Genomic DNA, 22,858 nt, shown 5'->3' on the forward strand with positions numbered 1-22,858 from the left:
TTCTTGGGGGTGAAACTCTGTCTGTCCTCCCCTGTGTGGAGTGTCTGTGGTCTCTGTTAAGCTATGTCCAGGGACCAGGGACGTTTCTAGCCAATTTGTCTCCCAGTGCGAGATTTAAAAATGCGCCCCCCCCCCCCCCCCATTCACATAAAAAAAATGTGCCCCCCATAGATATAAAGAGTAAAAGCATGTGTGCGCGCTCCTGGCAAGGGGGCGTGACCTCGTTAAAATGGGCGTGGTTTTGTTACGATGGGCGTGGCCTCATCTGATCTCATCATCACGGCCACCACAGGATTAAAAAAAAAAAAGTCCTCATTTTACACATTACAGCAGGCACGCGACCCCATTTTACACAGCACGGCAGGCAAGTGTCCCCATTTTACACAGCACGGTAGGCAAGTGTCCCCATTTTACACAGCACGGTAGGCAAGTGTCCCCATTTTACACAGCACGGTAGGCAAGTGTCCCCATTTTACACAGCACGGCAGGCAAGTGTCCCCATTTTACACAGCACGGTAGGCAAGTGTCCCCATTTTACACATTGCGGCAGGAAAGTGTCCGCATTTTGCACATTGCGGCAGGCACGTGCCCCCATTTTACACATTGCGGCAGGAAAGTGTTCCCATTTTACACATTGCGGCAGGAAAGTGTCCCCATTTTACACATTGCGGCAGGCACGTGCCTCCATTTTACACATTGCGGCAGGAAAGTGTCCCCATTTTACACAGTACGCAGTCACGTGCCCCCATTTTACACAGTACGCAGGCAGGTGTCCCCATTTTACACAGTACGCAGACAGGTGTCCCCATTTTACACATTGTGGCAGGCACGTGCCCCGATTTTACACAGTACGGCAGGCACGTGCCCCCATTTTACACAGTACGGCAGGCAAGAGTCCCCATTTTACACAGTACGCAGTCACGTGCCCCCATTTTACACAGTACGCAGGCAGGTGTCCCCATTTTACACAGTACGCAGACAGGTGTCCCCATTTTACACAGTACGCAGGCAGGTGTCCCCATTTTACACAGTACGCAGGCAGGTGTCCCCATTTTACACAGTACGCAGACAGGTGTCCCCATTTAACACATTATGGCAGGCAAGTGTCCCCATTTAACATATTATGGCAGGCAAGTGTCCCCTTTGTATACATGATGGCAGGTGGCAGAGGGGGGGTGGAGAGAGAGAGAGGGAGAAGCTCTCTCTACTCGGGAGGACGGAGGAGGTGGGAATGGATTTTAAAGTGTTCAAGAAGTGCCGCGGCGGGCGCCCCGTGCGGTTGCACGGTTCGCCCGCTGCAAGAAACGGCACTGCCAGGGACTCTGTGTCATATGCTGCAGAGGATATGTCCTCTCAGGATGATCCCATTCCATGTAATCAGGATTGCACTGGTTTAGCACAGATACCAGCAAGGGAGCCTGAGTGGTTATCCTCTATCAAAACTATGATTTCTCAGATTTCTAACAGGGTTACACAAAATTAATCTGCAACTCAGGCTTTACAGAACTTTATGGCAGTCTGGCCCAGTTCTGGTACCTCAGGGCCCCCCGCTGTATATTCCCAAAAAGTGCTCTTGCACAGATCATGCAAGACGGCACGGATACTGATTCTGACACTGCAGAAGGTGACGGGGATGTGTTGCAGGGGGCAGCATCTCTTGCAAAAGGGGTGCAGTTGATGATAGAGGCCATTAGGGATGTGTTGAATATTGCTGATACACCACCCGAGCAGGTTGAGGAGGCTTACTTCATGGAAAATAGTAAAATAAGCTAACGCGTTTCATTGCTAAGATTCCGTCTTAGCAGAGGCTGCACCTTTCCTCATAGGACATGTCTAATTTTAAGTAATCGGCTTCCAGTTTGTTATTTTATAATAATAATAATAATAATAATAATAATAATAATTAATAATAATTATGATGCATTCATACAGAATTGCCATTTAGGGTAAAAACATTAAAAAAAAAAAAAAACATACTGGCAGTGATGGGATTCGAACCCACGCCTCCAGAGAGACTGGAGCCTAAATCCAGCGCCTTAGACCGCTCGGCCACACTACCTGTGTTAAGCACAGGGAAATTTCCACTTCAATGTAGAAAACGTTACACTGGAAAGTAGTTTTCTACATGTACAGGATTCTCACCTGAGTACTTTTCCCAGATGCGCCTCTCTGCGATCAGAGATAGGTAATTGTCACTAACAATAGCTTGGAGGTCGCTCCCTTGTCCCAAACCTCTCTCTCTCACACAAACACACACTCACACATTAACATCACACACTTTATATTAATACTGCACACTCCCCTAACACATACAAAAATTATATTAACACCATCTCCCCATACACACATTATATTAACTCAATCTCACTCACTCACTCCCACACACACACACACACACACACACACACACACACACACACACACACACACACACACACACACACACACATTATATTAACTCAATTCCCCACACACACATACATTATATTAATATCAGTGCATACAGTATAGTAGCATTATCCCCCCTCACACATATTATAGTGAATCCATTCCCTCACACAAACACACACACACATCCTATTAATAGTATAGTCTCAATGGTGCTCAATGGTCCCCACCCCACACATAGCTACATCCTCAGCATGTGAGGTACTGTGGCATATAATGTGAACTGGGGCCACTACTGGGGGCAGATTAAGGATTCAGGCCGCCCCTAGGCACAGCATAACTGGCCACCACCCGACATTGGCTGCCCACCCCCAAATCATATCACTGAGAACTCCTCCCCCTTTATGTCAGGGTGTCCTTGGCAGCACCTACCTCACCCCACCTTCTGCACCACAATTTGCCATAGTGGAAAAGGAAATAAAAGGGAAACACACAGCCTCCAGGGGTCTTCATCAGGCCAGCAGTCTACTGGGGCTCTAATGCATGGGAGCCAGCAGTGCCACCCTCAGCAAGTGGTGACCCAAGGCATGTGCCTTATGTGAAATCCACCATTGGACACTGCAGTGTATTCAACACACTTGTGGTGCTGGGAGTATTTACACATTATACTTTTTAATAACATCTCCAGCATACATTACGGACCATTTGGCCCCAACAAACCTTAATCCGTCCCTGCTTCCCATGCTGGTATAACTGTGGATACAGGGTTGGCCTGCAAGTTTATCAGATCATTTTTCCTTACAAGACTCAATTGATCAGTCTGGTAAATTCATTTTACTAATCAATGTTTTCTCGCTTTGGACTGACCTTTTATTTAGTCCAAAATGAAATGTAGGCACTGCTGAGATTCAAACTCAGGATCTCCTGTTTACTAGACAGGCGCTTTAACCAACTAAGCCACAGCACCAGATAGCCAAGAGCTGCCCTTTTTGATTTTTTTTTAATTGTTGGCTGTTTCATTGTGGTCTGCTAGAACCATTGAGAAAACATTTGCAACTTTTTTTCAATACAATAAAATGACATCAAATTTAATTAAAATTGTAATGAAGACAATATTATTTATTAAGTGGAGAAAAAAAGATATTTGGCAGCGGTGGGATTTGAACCCACGCCTCCGAAGAGACTGGAGCCTTAATGCAGCGCCTTAGACCGCTCGGCCACGCTACCAGACGTGCACTGCGGGGCTGTTCTCACTCCATGTGTTGCAGCTCTGTGAGAGGGACATACCTACTTTTTGGCTGAGGGAGCAGCCATGTCACCCAAGAGGGGGTGTGGAGGAGGCGGTACGGGGGCATGGTGATGCAATTGCATCTTTGTAGACCCGCCCCCCGCTTTATAATGCCCACATTATTGGCATTGCAAAGTGGGGGTGGGGCTATGATGACGTGATTTAGTGCAAATTGCGTCATCACCCCGCCCCATTTTTCTATGTAATGGGATGCCATGGGCAGCAAAGGTCATGAGCTGGGAGTATGGCGGGAGGGGGCGAGCAGGATGCGGGAGACTTGCCCACTTCCCCCGAGGGGAAGCAGGAGTGCCATCTGATTTCCGGGAGCCTCCCGGCCTTTTCAGGAGAGTAGAAAAGTATGGATAGTGATGATAAACGTAACATTTATCAGGTTCTTGGGAATTCACTGACCACACATTGACATGGGCTAAAAATTATTATTGTACAGTACATTAACAAGCTGTTTATGTGGGTTGTGTACGGGATCCCAGCGATTAGAATACTGATGCCAGGATCCCAACCACAAGAATGCCGGCAAGGGGGGAGCGCAGCAAAGCCATAGCTATATGTTGTATAAATATCTGGGGAGCCACCGCCCACTGTGTGTATAAAAGTTGGTTAACAAAGATACATAGCAGCCTCAACTAGAACCAAGGAGACGTTGTATTGTCCAGCTTCAACTATCGGCAGGGGGTCTGATGACAATCATGGTTTCAATTTCAAAGTCTCTACAAAAAAAAAAAAAATCACCATATGCTGTTTTAATGGTATACATCACATGGCATTTTTCCTAATTTCATCCCTCTTGGGGCTTGTATTATTGCTGTGGTGAATAGCTTACACAGTAACTTATAGGTACTAAGCAGAATTGGCTAAGTGAAAAAATGAAAATATCTGAATTGGGCAGAAAATATGTAAAATTATAGTTCTCCAACTTTATGTCAAATAGTCTTAACACTCAATGATGACACAGAGGTGCATCAATGATGACACAGAGGTGCATCAATGATGACACGGAGGTGCATAGAGGTGCAACAATGATGACATAGAGGTGCATCAATGATGACATAGAGGTGCATCAATGATGACATAGAGGTGCATCAATGATGACATAGAGGTGCATCAATGATGACAGAGAGGAGCATCAATGATGACATAGAGGCACATCAATGACAGAGAGGTGCATCAATGATGACAGAGAGGTGCATCAATGATGACATAGAGGTACATCAATGATGACATGGAGGTGCATCAATGATGACAGACAGGTACATCAATGATGACAGAGAGGTGCATCAATGATGACAGAGAGGTGCATCAATGATGACAGAGAGGTACATCAATGATGACATAGAGGTGCATCAATGATGACAGAGAGGTGCATCAATGATGACAGAGAGGTGCATCGATGATGACAGAGAGGTACATCGATGATGACATGGAGGTGCATCAATGATGACAGAGAGGTGCATCAATGATGACATAGAGGTGCATCAATGATGACATGGAGGTGCATCAATGATGACACGGAGGTACATCAATGATGACATGGAGGTGCATCAATGATGACAGAGAGGTGCATCAATGATGACATAGAGGTACATCAATGATGACACGGAGGTGCATCAATGATGACAGGGAGGTGCATCAATGATGACATAAAGGTACATCAATGATGACACAGAGGTGCATCAATGATGACAAGAAGGTGCATCAATGATGACAGGAAGGTGCATCAATGATGACATAGAGGTGCATCAATGATGACAGGGAGGTGCATCAATGATGACATAGAGGTGCATTAATGATGACATAGAGGTGCATCAATGATGACATAGAGGTGCATCAATGATGACATAGAGGTGCATCAATGATGACAGGGAGGTGCATCAATGATGACATAGAGGTGCATCAATGATGACATAGAGGTGCATCAATGATGACATAGAGGTGCATCAATGATGACATAGAGGTGCATCAATGATGACAGGAAGGTGCATCAATGATGACAGGAAGGTGCATCAATGATGACATAGAGGTGCATCAATGATGACACAGAGGTGCATCAATGATGACAGAGAGGTGCATCAATGATGACACAGAGGTGCATCAATGATGACACAGAGGTGCATCAATGATGACACAGAGGTGCATCAATGATGACATAGAGGTGCACAAACAAATATAACATTTAAGAAAAAAAGTAAAACATGAAAAAAAGAAAGAAAAAAACTAGAGACCCAGAATCTCCGTACATGACTGGATCCCAAGAAGAGAAACAACCTCCTTTTAGGTCTCCAGGTAAGGGCTTCATTACATTCATGAAAATACATTTGACAAATGGAAAAATATAAAAACAAACAGGAGGCATTTTCCACATCAATGTGCGCGGACCTTAAAGAATAAGTGGAAAATGTCATCAACGCTCAACCACTTTGCAAACCATAAGCATCAATGTTGTGGACAGTCTGTAAAACATTCTATCCACAGTGTAATTATCCTTTATTAGACATCTTTATTAAATATAAACAACAGATGGCGCTAATGTTGTATCGGCACCATGGATATATTTGCTGAACAACTTAATATTATTATTTTTTAAATCAGTTTACTTCATATTATATTTTATTTAAAAAAAATCACATTAAAAAGTCTGCCTAGCATTATTATTATTATTATTATTATTATTAGTATTACCATTATTTTATTAGAATCCTTTATTTCTATAGCACCACAAGGGCATGTTAGTGCTGTACTTCATCGCTAAGTATGCATGCAGGGCTGCCATCAAAAATTGTGAACCTGGGACTGACAAACTAGGCAGCCCCCCCCCCTCCCCCCCAGGCATTCAGCGGGAGGCTCCCGATATTTCAATGAGCCTCCCGCTGCCCCGCACACATTGCCAGCCCTCCCGGTTTTTAAGAGCTCCTACCTGAAAATCCGGACTGCGCATGATCGAGCCCGGCAATGTGGGGTGTGATGTGATCTGCAAGGGAAAGGTCATGGCCGGCCAGCGGTGCGGGGTTGTTGTTGGTAGCGGTGGCCGTCTTGTGCAGTATGGAGCTGGGCAGTGTGAGCGGCAGCAGTGTCAGGGGAGTAATTATAGCAGGGCAGCTGCCTATTCACCGAAGCTCATACTGTAGCCCGGCAGCCAGGTCTCTGCACCGCCCATCCCACTCACCCACTGCATGTAACAGGCCGGCTTTCCTCTTCCTGGTTCCTGCATGTGCCTGCCCTGATCTGCCTCCCCAGATCTCACTGAGTGTCCATGGGCCGGATCCCTGCTCCTCACAGGAGGCCGCAACAACTACTGGGTGTGTAATATGGCATCTGTGTATAATGGAATCTGCTACTGGGTGTGTAATATGGCATCTGTGTATAATGGAATCTGCTACTGGGTGTAATATGGCATCTGTGTATAATGAAATCTGCTACTGGGTGTGTAATATGGCATCTGTGTATAATGGAATCTGCTACTGGGTGTGTAATATGGGATCTGTGTATAATGGAATCTGCTACTGGGTGTGTAATATGGCATCTGTGTATAATGGAATCTGCTACTGGGTGTGTAATATGGAATCTGTGTATAATGGAATCTGCTACTGGGTGTGTAATATGGCATCTGTGTATAATGGAATCTGCTACTGGGTGTGTAATATGGCATCTGTGTATAATGGAATCTGCTACTGGGTGTGTAATATGGCATCTGTGTATAATGGAATCTGCTACTGGGTGTGTAATATGGCATCTGTGTATAATGGAATCTGCTACTGGGTGTGTAATATGGCATCTGTGTATAATGGAATCTGCTACTGGGTGTGTAATATGGCATCTGTGTATAATGGAATCTGCTACTGGGTGTGTAATATGGCATCTGTGTATAATGGAATCTGCTACTGGGTGTAATATGGCATCTGTGTATAATGGAATCTGCTACTGGGTGTGTAATATGGCATCTGTGTATAATGGAATCTGCTACTGGGTGTGTAATATGGGATCTGTGTATAATGGAATCTGCTACTGGGTGTGTAATATGGCATCTGTGTATAATGGAATCTGCTACTGGGTGTGTAATATGGAATCTGTGTGTAATGGAATCTGCTACTGGGTGTGTAATGTGGCATCTGTGTATAATGGAATCTGCTACTGGGTGTGTAATATGGGATCTGTGTATAATGGAATCTGCTACTGGGTGTGTAATGTGGGATCTGTGTATAATGGAATCTGCTACTGGGTGTGTAATATGGGATCTGTGTATAATGGAATCTGCTACTGGGTGTGTAATGTGGGATCTGTGTATAATGGAATCTGCTACTGGGTGTGTAATATGGGATCTGTGTATAATGGAATCTGCTACTGGGTGTGTAATATGGGATCTGTGTATAATGGAATCTGCTACTGGGTGTGTAATATGGGATCTGTGTATAATGGAATCTGCTACTGGGTGTGTAATATGGGATCTGTGTATAATGGAATCTGCTACTGGGTGTGTAATATGGGATCTGTGTATAATGGAATCTGCTACTGGGTGTGTAATATGGGATCTGTGTATAATGGAATCTGCTACTGGTTGTGTAATATGGCATCTGTGTATAATGGAATCTGCTACTGGGTGTGTAATATGGGATCTGTGTATAATGGAATCTGCTACTGGGTGTGTAATATGGGATCTGTGTATAATGGAATCTGCTACTGGGTGTGTAATATGGGATCTGTGTATAATGGAATCTGCTACTGGGTGTGTAATATGGGATCTGTGTATAATGGAATCTGCTACTGGGTGTGTAATATGGCATCTGTGTATAATGGAATCTGCTACTGGGTGTGTAATATGGGATCTGTGTATAATGGAATCTGCTACTGGGTGTGTAATGTGGGATCTGTGTATAATGGAATCTGCTACTGGGTGTGTAATATGGGATCTGTGTATAATGGAATCTGCTACTGGGTGTGTAATATGGGATCTGTGTATAATGGAATCTGCTACTGGGCGTGTAATATGGGATCTGTGTATAATGTATATATTGTAATTTATTATGGTGCTGTGTGCAAGGCCGTTACTAGGGTGGAGCAGACGATGCCTTGCACACTTTTGATGCCGATCGTCTGCACTTACCCCTATTGTCCAGCTCTGTCTGCATAGTTGACAGTTGCAGCGCTGCCTCCTGTGTATATTAGTGTCAACCCTCGTGCGCTGCTTGGGGTTGCTGGAGTCGTGGAGCGGTGGGTCCCGGAGCTGCTCACAGAAAAGGGTGAGACGTGGAGCTGCGGGTTTCCATTGGTGTAAATGACACACAAACACACACACACACACACACACACACCTTTTTTTCCTCAGGTGTAGCTGCTCTACCTGACGTAATGTGTATAAGGTTCTACCTGGCATTATGCGTGTATTGGGCTCTGCCTGGCGTAATGTGTATAAGGGGCTACCTGGTGTAATGTGTATAAGGTTCTACCTGGCATTATGTGTGTAAGGGGCTCTACCTGGTGTAATGTGTATAAGAGGCTACCTGGCATAATGTGTATAAGGTTTTACGTGGTGTTCTGTGTGTAAGGGAATCTACCTGGTGTAATGTGTATAAGGGGTAGTACTGTGTAGGGTAATGTGACAAATGTACACTACTGTGCAGGGTAATGTAATGTGAATTCTGTGGCCACGTCACTTCCCCATGAAGCCATGTATATTTTTGGTGCCCACTGTCCCTATTTTAAATTTACGGGGAGGGAATGTACTGGGTGTACTATATATGTATATATCACACAATCGCACACCAGTGTATATGTGTAGGTTTTCTATTTGTCTGCCTCTTCTCACAAATGTACATGTACACCTATTATTACTCTAGTGTACCTATATTATTACTCTTTTTTTAAAAAAAATTTGCTGCTTTTAGTACTATAGTTTTCATCTGCCATTGCAGGACACACCCCTGAATGGCAATAAATACGCCCACAGGTGGGCCTAGACAAGCCCTTTGGGCGGAGCATGACACACCCCATCAACAGAAAGCGAGGCGTATTCTGCTGCCATCTGGAATCTCCCTGAAACTAGTTTTCAAAAGTAGGCAAGTATGCTCCCCCCCTCCCCCCCCTCCAAAATAAAATTATATATATACACTGTATATATATATATATATATATATATATATATATATATATATATATTTAAAAAATCCTATCCTCATACAGACGAGCCTCCTCTAGTATCTTTAAAAACTGTCTCCACTAAGGCGGCAGCATCTTGCAAGGTACATCTTCAATACAGCGGAGGCGGATGTACGGGGACGGACGGCGGCATGAGCAGTCATAAAAAGACTGTGCTGTTCAAAATGACTAATAAAAAACAAAATTCAAGTATATGGAAAAAATATGGACGTAAAGAAAAGTTGGTGGGAGCTAAGAGGGTATTCAGCTGGCGGTAATGTTCGGCCGTGCCCGTCACTGCTAATTACGGTAAGCCAACATGGGTTACCATATCCTGCGTACCTCTGTCTCTGATGTTGGTCATGAAGTGCCAGGGAAATGGTCAGAACATGGGCCCCTTGCAGCCATTGCCGCTAATTGAATACCCCACCACCACCAACAACAAAAAAACATTTTCCTATATACAATATCAAGAAAACATTTAATTAGGAACCATTTATCAGTACAAGGCAAAGTGTTTCCACAGCCAAGATGTGCTTGAAGGCAGGATACATACGCTGTGAGTAATCAAAGGCGTGCAGCCGAATCCCAGGGAGTAGGCCGTCTCTTTTTGAAACCAGGATGGCTGATGTGAAACTGCTGCATATGAACAGAGCAGCTTCCCATCGGCCATCTTGGAATGAAAGTGAGGCTGCCTCTTCCCTTGGAGCCAGCAACACTGAGGAGGAGGCAACAGCAGTAACCGCTATCAGGTCCTGGTGAGTAGGCCATGTATTGGGGGGTGGTAAATGGTAGTTTATGTCCCGGGGAAGGGGGGGGGGGGTTACCCTGTCATGGGAGGAGGGTCTCATACTTCTTAGTTTAGTCTGCATACTCCAATGCCTATAATAAAATAAATTGTTAATAAGAACTGTATGTAGCTGTTGGGTTCGGGTGACCGGCGGCTGGGAGACCACCCGTCACCATACCAACACTGAGATCCCGGCTTTTAGATGGCCGGTGGGGAGGTGGGGGTATGAGCGCAATGAAGCCCCTTGCGGGCCCGCTGTGTTCGCCACGCAGAAGGCTCGGTGGCTCGCTGCACTTGCCAAAAGTTCTATTCCCTCTCTATGGGTATCGTGAAAACCCCACGAGTGGGAATAGTCCCTGTTGGTCGGGATCCCGGTGTCGTTATTGTGACCAGCGGTCTCTGATCGCCAGTCACATTACCGCATCCTGTATGTAGTGCGCTGCTTCATTCATTTAGTGAGATCCTTTAGAACTGCAGTGTATATGTCCACACAGTCTGTTAGCTGAAGTGTAAGAACACATTATCACCTCTGCATACCAATCCCAATTTCTAACGCAGTAGTATTTCAACACAATGGCGCTGATTCTGAGTCGGACGCAAAGTGACTGTGTTTACAGGCAGCCCTAATTACTTCCTTATACTAATGCAAGATTCCGGTCACCTAATGTGAGGATCCGCGTGTCTGCAAACGGAAAGCCGCGCCACCCACTGATGTTACCCAAACAGCTGAAACTGGTATAGGTCATTAGGTTGACAGTACAAAGGATGACAGTGTCTAAATCGACCCAAAAAGGTCAACGCACAAGAAAAATTATCAAAATTACATTGTTTTTGTTAGAAAAACACATGTCGACCACATACTGTGTCGACCACTGACATGTCGACCTTTTGAGCACGTCAACCAAATGCATGTCTACCAATAGTGGTCGGTTGGCCTATTGACTTGTCGACCTAAAGACCGGATACACCCGTCATTAGTATGTGCATTTGCACCAACTCCTTGCTAGTGGCAAGAGGTGTGTCACAAACAGACGTATCCTCGCCGTGCGTGGGACTCAATCGCACAAAGCTTTAGATGCATGCCCACAACATACCTATGACATCGGGGTAGTTCCGTGCGATCGCATTCTCGCACAGTTCCCGATATGAAACGTCCAATTTCATGAGTAGTGCAAACATATGCAAAATTGCGTAATTTCGCATCTGCGCATGGGCTGTATGTTAAAACGCACCATTTGTATCCGTGCGCAGAGATCTGTCCAACCAAGAATCCGCTCTTATGTGTAGCAATATCAAGTTAATATGCAAAATAGTAAAATAGGCTAACGCATTTCACTGCTAAGATTCCGTCTTAGTAGAGGCTGCACCTTTCCTCATAGGACATGTCTAATTTTAAGCAATTGGCTTCCAGTTTGTTATTTCATAATAATAATGATAATGTATTCATACAGATTTGACATTTAGGGGTAGGAAAAAAAACACACTGGCAGTGATGGGATTCGAACCCACGCCTCCAGAGAGACTGGAGCCTAAATCCAGCGCCTTAGACCGCTCGGCCACACTACCTGCTCCTAGCTCAGGGAAATTTCCACTTCTATGTAGAAAATTTTACACTGGAAAGTAGTTTTCTACATGTACAGGATTCTCACCTGAGTACTTTTCCAAGGTGCCCCTCTGCGATCAGAGATAGGTAATTGTCACTAACAATTAATAGCTTGGAGGTCGCTCCCTTGTCCCAAACCTCTCTCTCTCTCTCTCTCTCTCACACATACACACACGCATTACGTTAATATCACACACTTTATATTAAAACCACACAATCCCTTAACACATGCAAAAATTATGTTAAGACCATCTCCCCATACACACAAAATATTAACTCAGTTCCCCCCCCCACACATACATTATATTAATATCAGTGCAAACAGTATAGTAGCATTATCCCCCAATCACACATATTATAGTGAATCTATTCCCTTACACAAACACACATATCCTATTAATACTATAGTCTCAATGGTGCTCAATGGCCCCCACCCCACACATAGCTACATCCTCAGCATAAGTGGTACTGTGGCATATAATGTGAACTGGGGGCACCACCAGGGGCAGATTTAGGAATCAGGCCGCCCCTAGGCACAGCATTACTGGCCACCACGCGACATTGGCTGCCCACCCTAAAATCACTTCACTGAGAACTCCTCCCCCTTTATGTCAGGGTGTCTTTGGACAGCCAAGGCAGCACCTACCTCACCCCACCTTCTGCACCACAATTTGCCATAGTGGAAAAGGAAATAAAAGGGAAACACATGGCCTCCAGGGGTCTTCATCAGGCCAGCAGTCTACTGGGGCTCTAATGCATGGAAGCCAGCAGTGCCACCCTCAGTAAGTAGTGACCATAGGCATGCGCCTTATATGCCTAATGGGAAATCCGCCATTGGACACTGCAGTGTATTCAACACACTTGTGGTGCTGGGAGTATTTACATATTATACTTTTTATAACATCTCCAGTATACATTACGGACCATTTGGCCCCAACAAACCTTAATCTGGCCCTGCTTCCCATGCCAATACAACTGTGGTTACAGGGTTGGCCTGCAAGTTTCTTATCAGCTAATTTTTCCTTACAAGACTCAATTGATCAGTCTGGCAAATTTCTTTTACTAATCAATGTTTTCACACTCCGGACTGACCTTTTATTTAGCCCAAATAAAAATGTAGGCACTGCTGAGATTTGAACTCAGGATCTCCTGTTTACTAGACAGGCGCTTTAACCAACTAAGCCACAGCACCAGATAGCCAAGGGATGCCCTTTTTGATTTTTTTTTTAATTGTTGTCCGTTTCATTGTGGTCTGCTAGAACCATTGAGAAAACATTTGGAACTTTTTTTCAATACAATAAAATGACATCAAATTTAATTAAAATTGTAATGTAGACAATATCATTTATTAAGTGGAGAAAAAAAGATATTTGGCAGCGGTGGGATTTGAACCCACGCCTCCGAAGAGACTGGAGCCTTAATCCAGCGCCTTAGACCGCTCGGCCACGCTACCAGCTGTGCACTGTGTGGCTGTTCTCACTCCATGTGTTGCAGCTCTGTGAGAGGGACATACCTACTTTTTGGCTGAGGAAGCAGCCATGTCACCCAAGAGAGGGCATGGAAGAGGTGGTGCAGGGGCATGGTGATGCAATTGCATCTTTGTAGACCCGCCTCTCCACTTTATAATGCCGTCATTATTGGTATTGCAAAGTGGGGGTGGGGCTATGATGACGCGATTTAGTGCAAATTGCGTCATCACCCCGGCCCATTTTTCTATGTAATGGGATGCCGCGGGCAGCAAAGGTCGTGAGCTGTGAGTACGGTGAGGGGGGGGGGAGCGAGCGGGATGACTTGCCCACTTCCCCGAGGGGAAGCAGGAGTGCCATCCGATTTCTGGGAGCCTCCCGGCCTTTTCAGGAGAGTAGTCAAGTATCGATAGTGACGATAAACGTAACATTTATCAGGCACTTGACAATTCACTGACCACACATTGACATGCGCTAAAAATTATTATTGTACAGTACATTAACAAGCTGTTTATGTGGGTTGTGTACGGGATCCCAGCGATTAGAATACTGATGCCAGGATCCCGACCGCAAGAATGCCGGCAGGGGGGAGCGCAGCAAAGCCATAGCTATATGTTGTATAAATATCTGGGGAGCCACCGCCCACTGTGTGTATAAAAATTGGTTAACAAAGATGCTTAAACTAGAACCAAGAAGACGTTGTGTTGTCCAGCTTCAACTATCGGCAGAGGGGTCTGACGACAATCATGGTTTCATTTTCAAAGTCTCTACAAAAACAAATCACCATATGCTGTTTTAATGGTATACATCACATGGCATTTTTCCTAATTTCATCCCTCTTGGGGCTTGTATTATTGCTGTGGTGAATAGCTTACACAGTAACTTATAGGTACAAAGCAGAATTGGCTAAGTGAAAAAAATGAAAATGTCTGAATTGGACAGAAAGGATGTAAAATGATAGTTCTCCAACTTTATGTCAAATAGTCTTAACACTGTCAATGATGACACAGAGGTGCATCAATGATGACACAGAGGTGCATCAATCAGTGCCGTAACTAGGCATTTTAGCGCTGTGTGCAAGAAATGACATTGGCGCGCGCCAAAAATATATAGGGGCGTGGCTTCATGGGGAAGGGGCGTGGTCACAAAATAATAGCAATTCATACAACGGTGCACAGTAGTCTCCATTATTCAAATTATGCTGCACAGTAGCGCCACTACACCAGGTAGAGCCCCTTTTATACATTACAGCAGACAGCATCCCCCTTTTTACCCATTACAGCAGACAGTCCCCATTTTTACACATTGCGGCAGCCAGTCCCCCTTTTTACACATTGCAGCAGCCAGTCCCCCTTTTTACACATTGCGGCAGCCAGTCCCCCTTTTTACACATTACGGCAGCCAGTCCCCCTTTTTACACATTGCGGCAGGCAGTCTCCCTTTTTACACATTACGGCAGGCAGATTCCCCCTTTTTACACATTGCGGCAGGCAGTCTCCCTTTTTACACATTACGGCAGGCAGATTCCCCCTTTTTACACAATGCGGAAAGCAGTCCCCCTTTTTACACATTGCGGCAGCCAGTCCCCCTTTTTACACATTGCGGCAGCCAGTCCCCCTTTTTACACATTGTGGCAGCCAGTCCCCCTTTTTACATATTGCGACAGCCAGTCCCCCTTTTTACACATTGCGGCAAGCAGTCCCCCTTTTTACACATTGCGGCAGCCAGTCCCCCTTTTTACACATTGCGGCAGCCAGGCCCCCTTTTTACACATTATGGCAGACGGTGTCCCCGAGAGAGAGAGAGAGAGAGAGAGAGAGAGGGAGAGAGAAAGAAAGATACTTACCATCTGGCAGTCAGGCTCCTCGTGCAGCTCCCTCGGTGCAGGCAGGTGAGAAGGAGGAGGAGGGAGGGGGACTGGAGCCGCAGCAGCGCTATTTCATTGGTAGTAAGCGCCGCTGCAGCTGTCCCCTCTTCTTCCGTATTGGCTACCTGGCGCTGCTGTGGATGCTGGGATGGAGGAACCGCATCCCAGCATCCACAGCAGCGCCAGGCAGCCAATACGGAAGAAGAGGGGACAGCTGCAGCGGCGCTTACTACCAATGAAATAGCGCTGCTGCGGCTCCAGTCCCCCTCCCTCCTCCTCCTTCATCGCTGCCCAGCGCTGCTCTCCTCCCCAGTGCGGCGGCGGCGCACGGCGCAGACTTCAGAGGCGGCATGTAATGAGTCAATTTGACTCATTACATGCCGCTGGCCGTGCGCCCTCAGGGCAACTGCGCTGTGTGCCAAGCCCACTTGGCACACACGTAGTTACGGCCCTGGCATCAATGATGATATAGAGGGAGGTGCATCAATGATGACACAGAGGTGCATCAATGATGACACAGAGGTGCATCAATGATGACACAGAGGTGCATCAATGTTGACACAGAGGTGCATCAATGATGACACGGAGGTGCATCAATGATGACATAGAGGTGCATCAATGATGACATAGAGGTGCATCAATGATGACATAGAGGTGCATCAATGATGACACAGAGGTGCATCAATGTTGACATAGAGGTGCATCAATGATGACACGGAGGTGCATCAATGATGACACGGAGGTGCATCAATGATGACACGGAGGTGCATCAATGATGACACGGAGGTGCATAAATGATGACATAGAGGTGCATCAATGATGACATAGAGGTGCATCAATGATGACATAGAGGTGCATCAATGATGACATAGAGGTGCATCAATGATGACATAGAGGTGCATCAATGATGACACAGAGGTGCATCAATGTTGACACAGAGGTGCATCAATGATGACATAGAGGTGCATCAATGATGACATGGAGGTGCATCAATGATGACATAGAGGTGCATCAATGATGACACAGAGGTGCATCAATGTTGACATAGAGGTGCATCAATGTTGACATAGAGGTGCATCAATGATGACATAGAGGTGCATCAATGATGACACAGAGGTGCATCAATGATGACACAGAGGTGCATCAATGATGACACAGAGGTGCACAAACAAATATAACATTTAAGAAAAAAAGTAAAACATGAAAAAAAGAAAGAAAAAAACTAGAGACCCAGAATCTCCGTACATGACTGGATCCCAAGAAGAGAAACAACCTCCTTTTAGGTCTCCAGGTAAGGGCTTCATTACATTCATGAAAATACATTTGACAAATGGAAAAATATAAAAACAAACAGGAGGCATTTTCCACATCAATGTGCGCGAACCTTAAAGAATAAGTGGAAAATGTCATCAACGCTCAACCACTTTGCAAACCATAAGCATCAATGTTGTGGACAGTCTGTAAAACATTCTATCCACAGTGTAATTATCCTTTATTAGACATCTTTATTAAATATAAACAACAGATGGCGCTAATGTTGTATCTGCACCATGGATATATTTAATGATTATGATAATTATTTTTTTTTTAAATCAGTTTACTTCATATTATATTTTATTTAAAAATAAATCACATTAAAAAGTCTGCCTAGCATTATTATTATTATTATTATTATTATTACCATTATTTTATTAGAATCCTTTATTTCTATAGCACCACAAGGGCTTGGTAGTGCTGTACTTTATTGCTAAGTATGTATGCAGGGCTGCCATCAAAAATTGTGGGCCTGGGACTGACATAATAGGCTGCCCCCTTCCCCCAAAATTTATATATATATATATATATACTGTATCTGTATATATATATATATATATATATATATATATAATGCATATATATTTAAAAAAAATAATCCTATACACATACAGAGGAACCTCCTCTAGTATTTTAGAAACTATCTCCTCTAAGGCGGCAGCCATCTTGGAAGGTACATTTTCAATGGAGTGATGCGGATGGCGATGAATATACGGGGACGGACGGCGGCATGAGCAGCCATAAAAAGACTGTGCTGTTCAAAATGACTAATAAAAAACAAAATTCAAGTATATGGAAAAAATAAGAATTTACTTACCGATAATTCTATTTCTCGTAGTCCGTAGTGGATGCTGGGGACTCCGTCAGGACCATGGGGAATAGCGGCTCCGCAGGAGACAGGGCACAAAAATAAAGCTTTAGGATTAGGTGGTGTGTACTGGCTCCTCCCCCTATGACCCTCCTCCAAGCCTCAGTTAGGATACTGTGCCCGGACGAGCGTACACAATAAGGAAGGATATTGAATCCCGGGTAAGACTCATACCAGCCACACCAATCACATCGTATAACTTGTGATATGAACCCAGTTAACAGTATGACAAACGTAGGAGCCTCTGAACAGACGGCTCACAACAATAACAACCCGAATTTGTTTTTAACAATAACTATGTACAAGTATTGCAGACAATCCGCACTTGGGATGGGCGCCCAGCATCCACTACGGACTACGAGAAATAGAATTATCGGTAAGTAAATTCTTATTTTCTCTAACGTCCTAAGTGGATGCTGGGGACTCCGTCAGGACCATGGGGATTATACCAAAGCTCCCAAACGGGCGGGAGAGTGCGGATGACTCTGCAGCACCGAATGAGAGAACTCCAGGTCCTCCTCAGCCAGGGTATCAAATTTGTAGAATTTTGCAAATGTGTTTGCCCCTGACCAAGTAGCAGCTCGGCAGAGTTGTAATGCCGAGACCCCCCGGGCAGCCGCCCAGGATGAGCCCACTTTCCTTGTGGAATGGGCCTTGACAGATTTAGGTTGTGGCAAGCCTGCCACAGAATGTGCAAGTTGAATTGTGCTACAAATCCAACGAGCAATCGTCTGCTTAGAAGCAGGAGCACCCATCTTGTTGGGTGCATACAATATAAACAGTGAGTCAGACTTTCTGACTCCCGCCGTTCTTGAAATATATATTTTCAATGCCCGGACCACGTCCAACAACTTGGAATCCTCCAAATCGTTAGTAGCCGCAGGCACCACAATAGGCTGGTTCAGGTGAAACGCTGACACCACCTTAGGCAGAAAATGAGGACGTGTCCGCAGTTCTGCCCTGTCCGTATGGAAAATCAGATATGGGCTCTTATATGATAAAGCCGCCAATTCTGATACTCTCCTGGCTGAAGCCAGGGCCAGTAGCATGGTTACTTTCCATGTAAGATACTTCAACTCCACCGATTTGAGCGGCTCAAACCAATGGGATTTCAGAAAATCCAAGACTACATTAAGATCCCACGGTGCCACTGGGGGCACAACCGGGGGCTGTATATGTAGTACTCCTTTTACAAAAGTCTGGACTTCAGGAACTGAAGCCAATTCTTTCTGGAAGAAAATCGACAGGGCCGAAATTTGAACCTTAATGGACCCCAATTTGAGGCCCATAGACAATCCTGTTTGCAGGAAATGTAGGAATCGACCCAGTTGAAATTCCTACGTGGGGGCCTTCCTGGCCTCACACCACGCAACATATTTTCTCCAAATGCGGTGATAATGTTGTGCAGTCACCTCCTTCCTGGCTTTTACCAGTGTAGGAATGACCTCTTCCGGAATGCCTTTTTCCCTTAGAATTCGGCGTTCAACCGCCATGCCGTCAAACGCAGCCGCGGTAAGTCTTGGAATAAACACGGTCCCTGCTGAAGCAGGTCCGGTCTTAGAGGTAGAGGCCACGGATCCTCCGTGAGCATCTCTTGAAGTTCCGGGTACCAAGTTCTTCTTGGCCAATCCGGAGCCACTAGTATCGTTCTTACTCCCTTTTGCCGTATAATTCTCAGTACCTTTGGTATGAGAGGCAGAGGAGGGAACACATACACTGACTGGAACACCCACGGTGTTACCAGAGCGTCCACAGCTATTGCCTGAGGGTCTCTTGACCTGGCGCAATACCTGTCCAGTTTTTTGTTGAGGCGGGACGCCATCATATCCACCATTGGTTTTTCCCAACGGTTCACAATCATGTGGAAGACTTCTGGATGAAGTCCCCACTCTCCCGGGTGTAGATCGTGTCTGCTGAGGAAGTCTGCTTCCCAGTTGTCCACTCCCGGAATGAATACTGCTGACAGTGCTATCACATGATCTTCCGCCCAACGAAGAATCCTTGCAGCTTCTGCCATTGCTGTCCTGCTTCTTGTGCTGCCCTGTCTGTTTACGTGGGCGACTGCCGTGATGTTGTCCGACTGGATCAACACCGGCTGACCCTGAAGCAGGGGTTTTGCCAGACTTAGAGCATTGTAAATCGCTCTTAGCTCCAGTATATTTATGTGAAGAGACATCTCCAGGCTTGACCATACTCCCTGGAAGTTTCTTCCCTGTGTGACCTCAGACTGGCATCCGTGGTCACCAGGACCCAGTCCTGTATGCCGAATCTGCGGCCCTCTAACAGATGAGCACTCTGCAACCACCACAGAAGAGACACCCTTGTCCGTGGCGATAAGGTTATCCGCTGATGCATCTGCAGATGCGATCCGGACCATTTGTCCAGCAGATCCCACTGAAAAGTTTGTGCGTGGAATCTGCCGAATGGAATCGCTTCGTAAGAAGCCACCATCTTTCCCAGGACTCTTGTGCATTGATGCACAGACACTTTCCCTGGTTTTAGGAGGTTCCTGACAAGTTCGGATAACTCCCTGGCTTTCTCCTCCGGAAGAAACACCTTTTTCTGAACCGTGTCCAGAATCATTCCCAGGAACAGCAGACGTGTCGTCGGGGTCAACTGAGATTTTGGAAAATTCAGAATCCACCCGTGTTGTTGCAGCACTACTTGGGTTAGTGCTACTCCGTCCTCCAGCTGTTCTCTGGACCTTGCCCTTATCAGGAGATCGTCCAAGTAAGGGATAATTAATACGCCTCTTCTTCGCAGAAGAATCATCATTTCGGCCATTACCTTGGTAAAGACCCGAGGTGCCGTGGACAATCCAAACGGCAGCGTCTGAAACTGATAATGACAGTTTTGCACCACGAACCTGAGGTACCCTTGATGTGAAGGGCAAATTGGGACATGTAGGTAAGCATCCTTTATGTCCAGGGACACCATAAAGTCCCCTTCTTCCAGATTCGCTATCACTGCTCTGAGTGACTCCATCTTGAACTTGAATTTTTGTATGTACAGGTTCAAAGATTTCAGATTTAGAATAGGTCTTACCGAGCCGTCCGGCTTCGGTACCACAAATAGCGTGGAGTAATACCCCTTTCCCTGTTGTAGGAGGGGTACCTTGACTATCACCTGCTGAGAAAACAGCTTGTGAATGGCTTCCAATACCGTCGCCCTGTCTGAGGGAGACGTTGGCAAAGCAGACTTTAGGAACCGGCGAGGGGGAGACTTCTCGAATTCCAACCTGTAACCCTGAGATACTACCTGCACAATCCAGGGGTCCACCTGTGAGCAAGCCCACTGTGCGCTGAAATTCTTGAGTCGACCCCCCACCGCTCCTGAGTCCGCTTGTAAGGCCCCAGCGTCATGCTGAGGGCTTTGCAGAACCCTGGGAGGGCTTCTGTTCCTGGGCAGGGGCTGCTTGCTGCCCTCTCTTACCCCTTCCTCTGCCCCGAGGCAGATATGACTGTCCTTTTGTCCGTTTGTTCTTATAGGACCGAAAGGACTGCGGCTGAAAAGACGGTGTCTTTTTCTGTTGGGAGGGGGTCTGAGGTAAAAAGGTGGATTTTCCGGCAGTTGCCGTGGCCACCAGATCCGATAGACCGACGCCAAATAATTCCTCCCCTTTATACGGCAATAGTTCCATATGTCGTTTGGAATCCGCATCACCTGACCACTGTCGCGTCCATAAACTCCTTCTGGCAGATATGGACATCGCATTTACTCTCGATGCCAGAGTGCAAATATCTCTCTGAGCATCTCGCATATAAAGGAAAGCATCCTTTAATTGCTCTATAGTCAATAAAATACTGTCCCTATCCAGGGTATCAATATTTTCAGTCAGGGAATCCAACCAGACGACCCCAGCACTGCACATCCAGGCTGAGGCGATGGCTGGTCGCAGTATAACACCAGTATGTGTGTATATACTTTTTAGGGTAGTTTCCAGTCTCCTATCAGCTGGATCCCTGAGGGCGGCCGTATCAGGAGACGGTAACGCCACTTGTTTTGATAAGCGTGTGAGCGCCTTATCCACCCTAGGGGGTGTTTCCCAGCGCACCCTAACCTCTGGCGGGAAAGGGTATAATGCTAATAACTTTTTTGAAATTAGCATTTTTCTATCTGGGTTAACCCACGCTTCATCACATACATCATTTAATTCCTCTGATTCAGGAAAAACTACAGGTAGTTTTTTCACCCCCCACATAATACCCCTTTTTGTGGTACTTGCAGTATCAGAGATATGCAAAGCCTCCTTCATTGCCGTGATCATATAACGTGTGGCCCTACTTGAAAATACGTTTGTTTCATCACCGTCGACACTAGATTCAGTGTCTGTGTCTGTGTCGACCGACTGAGGTAAAGGGCGCTTTACAGCCCCTGACGGTGTCTGAGACGCCTGGGCAGGTACTAACTGGTTTGCCGGCCGTCTCATGTCGTCAACTGATTTTTGTAATATGCTGACATTATCACGTAATTCCATAAACAAAGCCATCCATTCCGGTGTCGACTCCCTGGGGGGTGACATCACCATTATCGGCAATTGCTCTGCCTCCACACCAACATCGTCCTCATACATGTCGACACACACGTACCGACACACAGCAGACACACAGGGAATGCTCTTATCGAAGACAGGACCCCACTAGCCCTTTGGGGAGACAGAGGGAGAGTTTGCCAGCACACACACAAGCGCTATAATATATATGGGAACAACCTTATATAAGTGTTGTTCTTTATAGCAGCTTAAATATATCAAAATATCGCCAAAAAAGTGCCCCCCCTCTCTGTTTTACCCTGTTTCTGTAGTGCAGTGCAGGGGAGAGTCCTGGGAGCCTTCCTCACAGCGGAGCTGAGCAGGAAAATGGCGCTGTGTGCTGAGGAGAATAAGCCCCGCCCCCTATTTCGGCGGGCTTTTCTCCCGTAGTTTTAGATAACTGGCATGGGTTAAATACATACATATAGCCTCAATGGCTATATGTGATGTATTCTTTTGCCATAAGGTATTAAATATTGCTGCCCAGGGCGCCCCCAGCAGCGCCCTGCACCCTCCGTGACCGCTTGGTGTGAAGTGTGTGACAACAATGGCGCACAGCTGCAGTGCTGTGCGCTACCTTCATGAAGACTGAAGAG

At 45.8% G+C, this 22,858-nt stretch overlaps 6 non-coding genes across 6 annotated transcripts; all 6 read right to left on the minus strand.

Annotated features, from left to right (window-relative positions):
- Positions 1 to 1,977: 1,977 nt before the first annotated feature.
- On the minus strand, positions 1,978 to 2,059 carry TRNAL-UAG (transfer RNA leucine (anticodon UAG)). Its single transcript has one exon. It is a non-coding gene; the product is annotated as a tRNA-Leu (tRNA).
- Positions 2,060 to 3,281: 1,222 nt separating this feature from the next.
- Positions 3,282 to 3,355, minus strand: TRNAT-AGU (transfer RNA threonine (anticodon AGU)). The gene has a single exon. It is a non-coding gene; the product is annotated as a tRNA-Thr (tRNA).
- Positions 3,356 to 3,533: 178 nt separating this feature from the next.
- TRNAL-AAG (transfer RNA leucine (anticodon AAG)) lies at positions 3,534 to 3,615 on the minus strand. Its single transcript has one exon. It is a non-coding gene; the product is annotated as a tRNA-Leu (tRNA).
- An 8,482-nt stretch (positions 3,616 to 12,097) lies between these two features.
- Positions 12,098 to 12,179, minus strand: TRNAL-UAG (transfer RNA leucine (anticodon UAG)). The gene has a single exon. It is a non-coding gene; the product is annotated as a tRNA-Leu (tRNA).
- Positions 12,180 to 13,334: 1,155 nt separating this feature from the next.
- On the minus strand, positions 13,335 to 13,408 carry TRNAT-AGU (transfer RNA threonine (anticodon AGU)). The gene has a single exon. It is a non-coding gene; the product is annotated as a tRNA-Thr (tRNA).
- Positions 13,409 to 13,587: 179 nt separating this feature from the next.
- TRNAL-AAG (transfer RNA leucine (anticodon AAG)) lies at positions 13,588 to 13,669 on the minus strand. The gene has a single exon. It is a non-coding gene; the product is annotated as a tRNA-Leu (tRNA).
- Positions 13,670 to 22,858: the final 9,189 nt, after the last annotated feature.

The sequence above is a fragment of the Pseudophryne corroboree genome, chromosome 6 (assembly GCF_028390025.1).
Source record: "Pseudophryne corroboree isolate aPseCor3 chromosome 6, aPseCor3.hap2, whole genome shotgun sequence".
Classification (NCBI taxonomy): Eukaryota; Metazoa; Chordata; class Amphibia; order Anura; family Myobatrachidae; genus Pseudophryne; species Pseudophryne corroboree.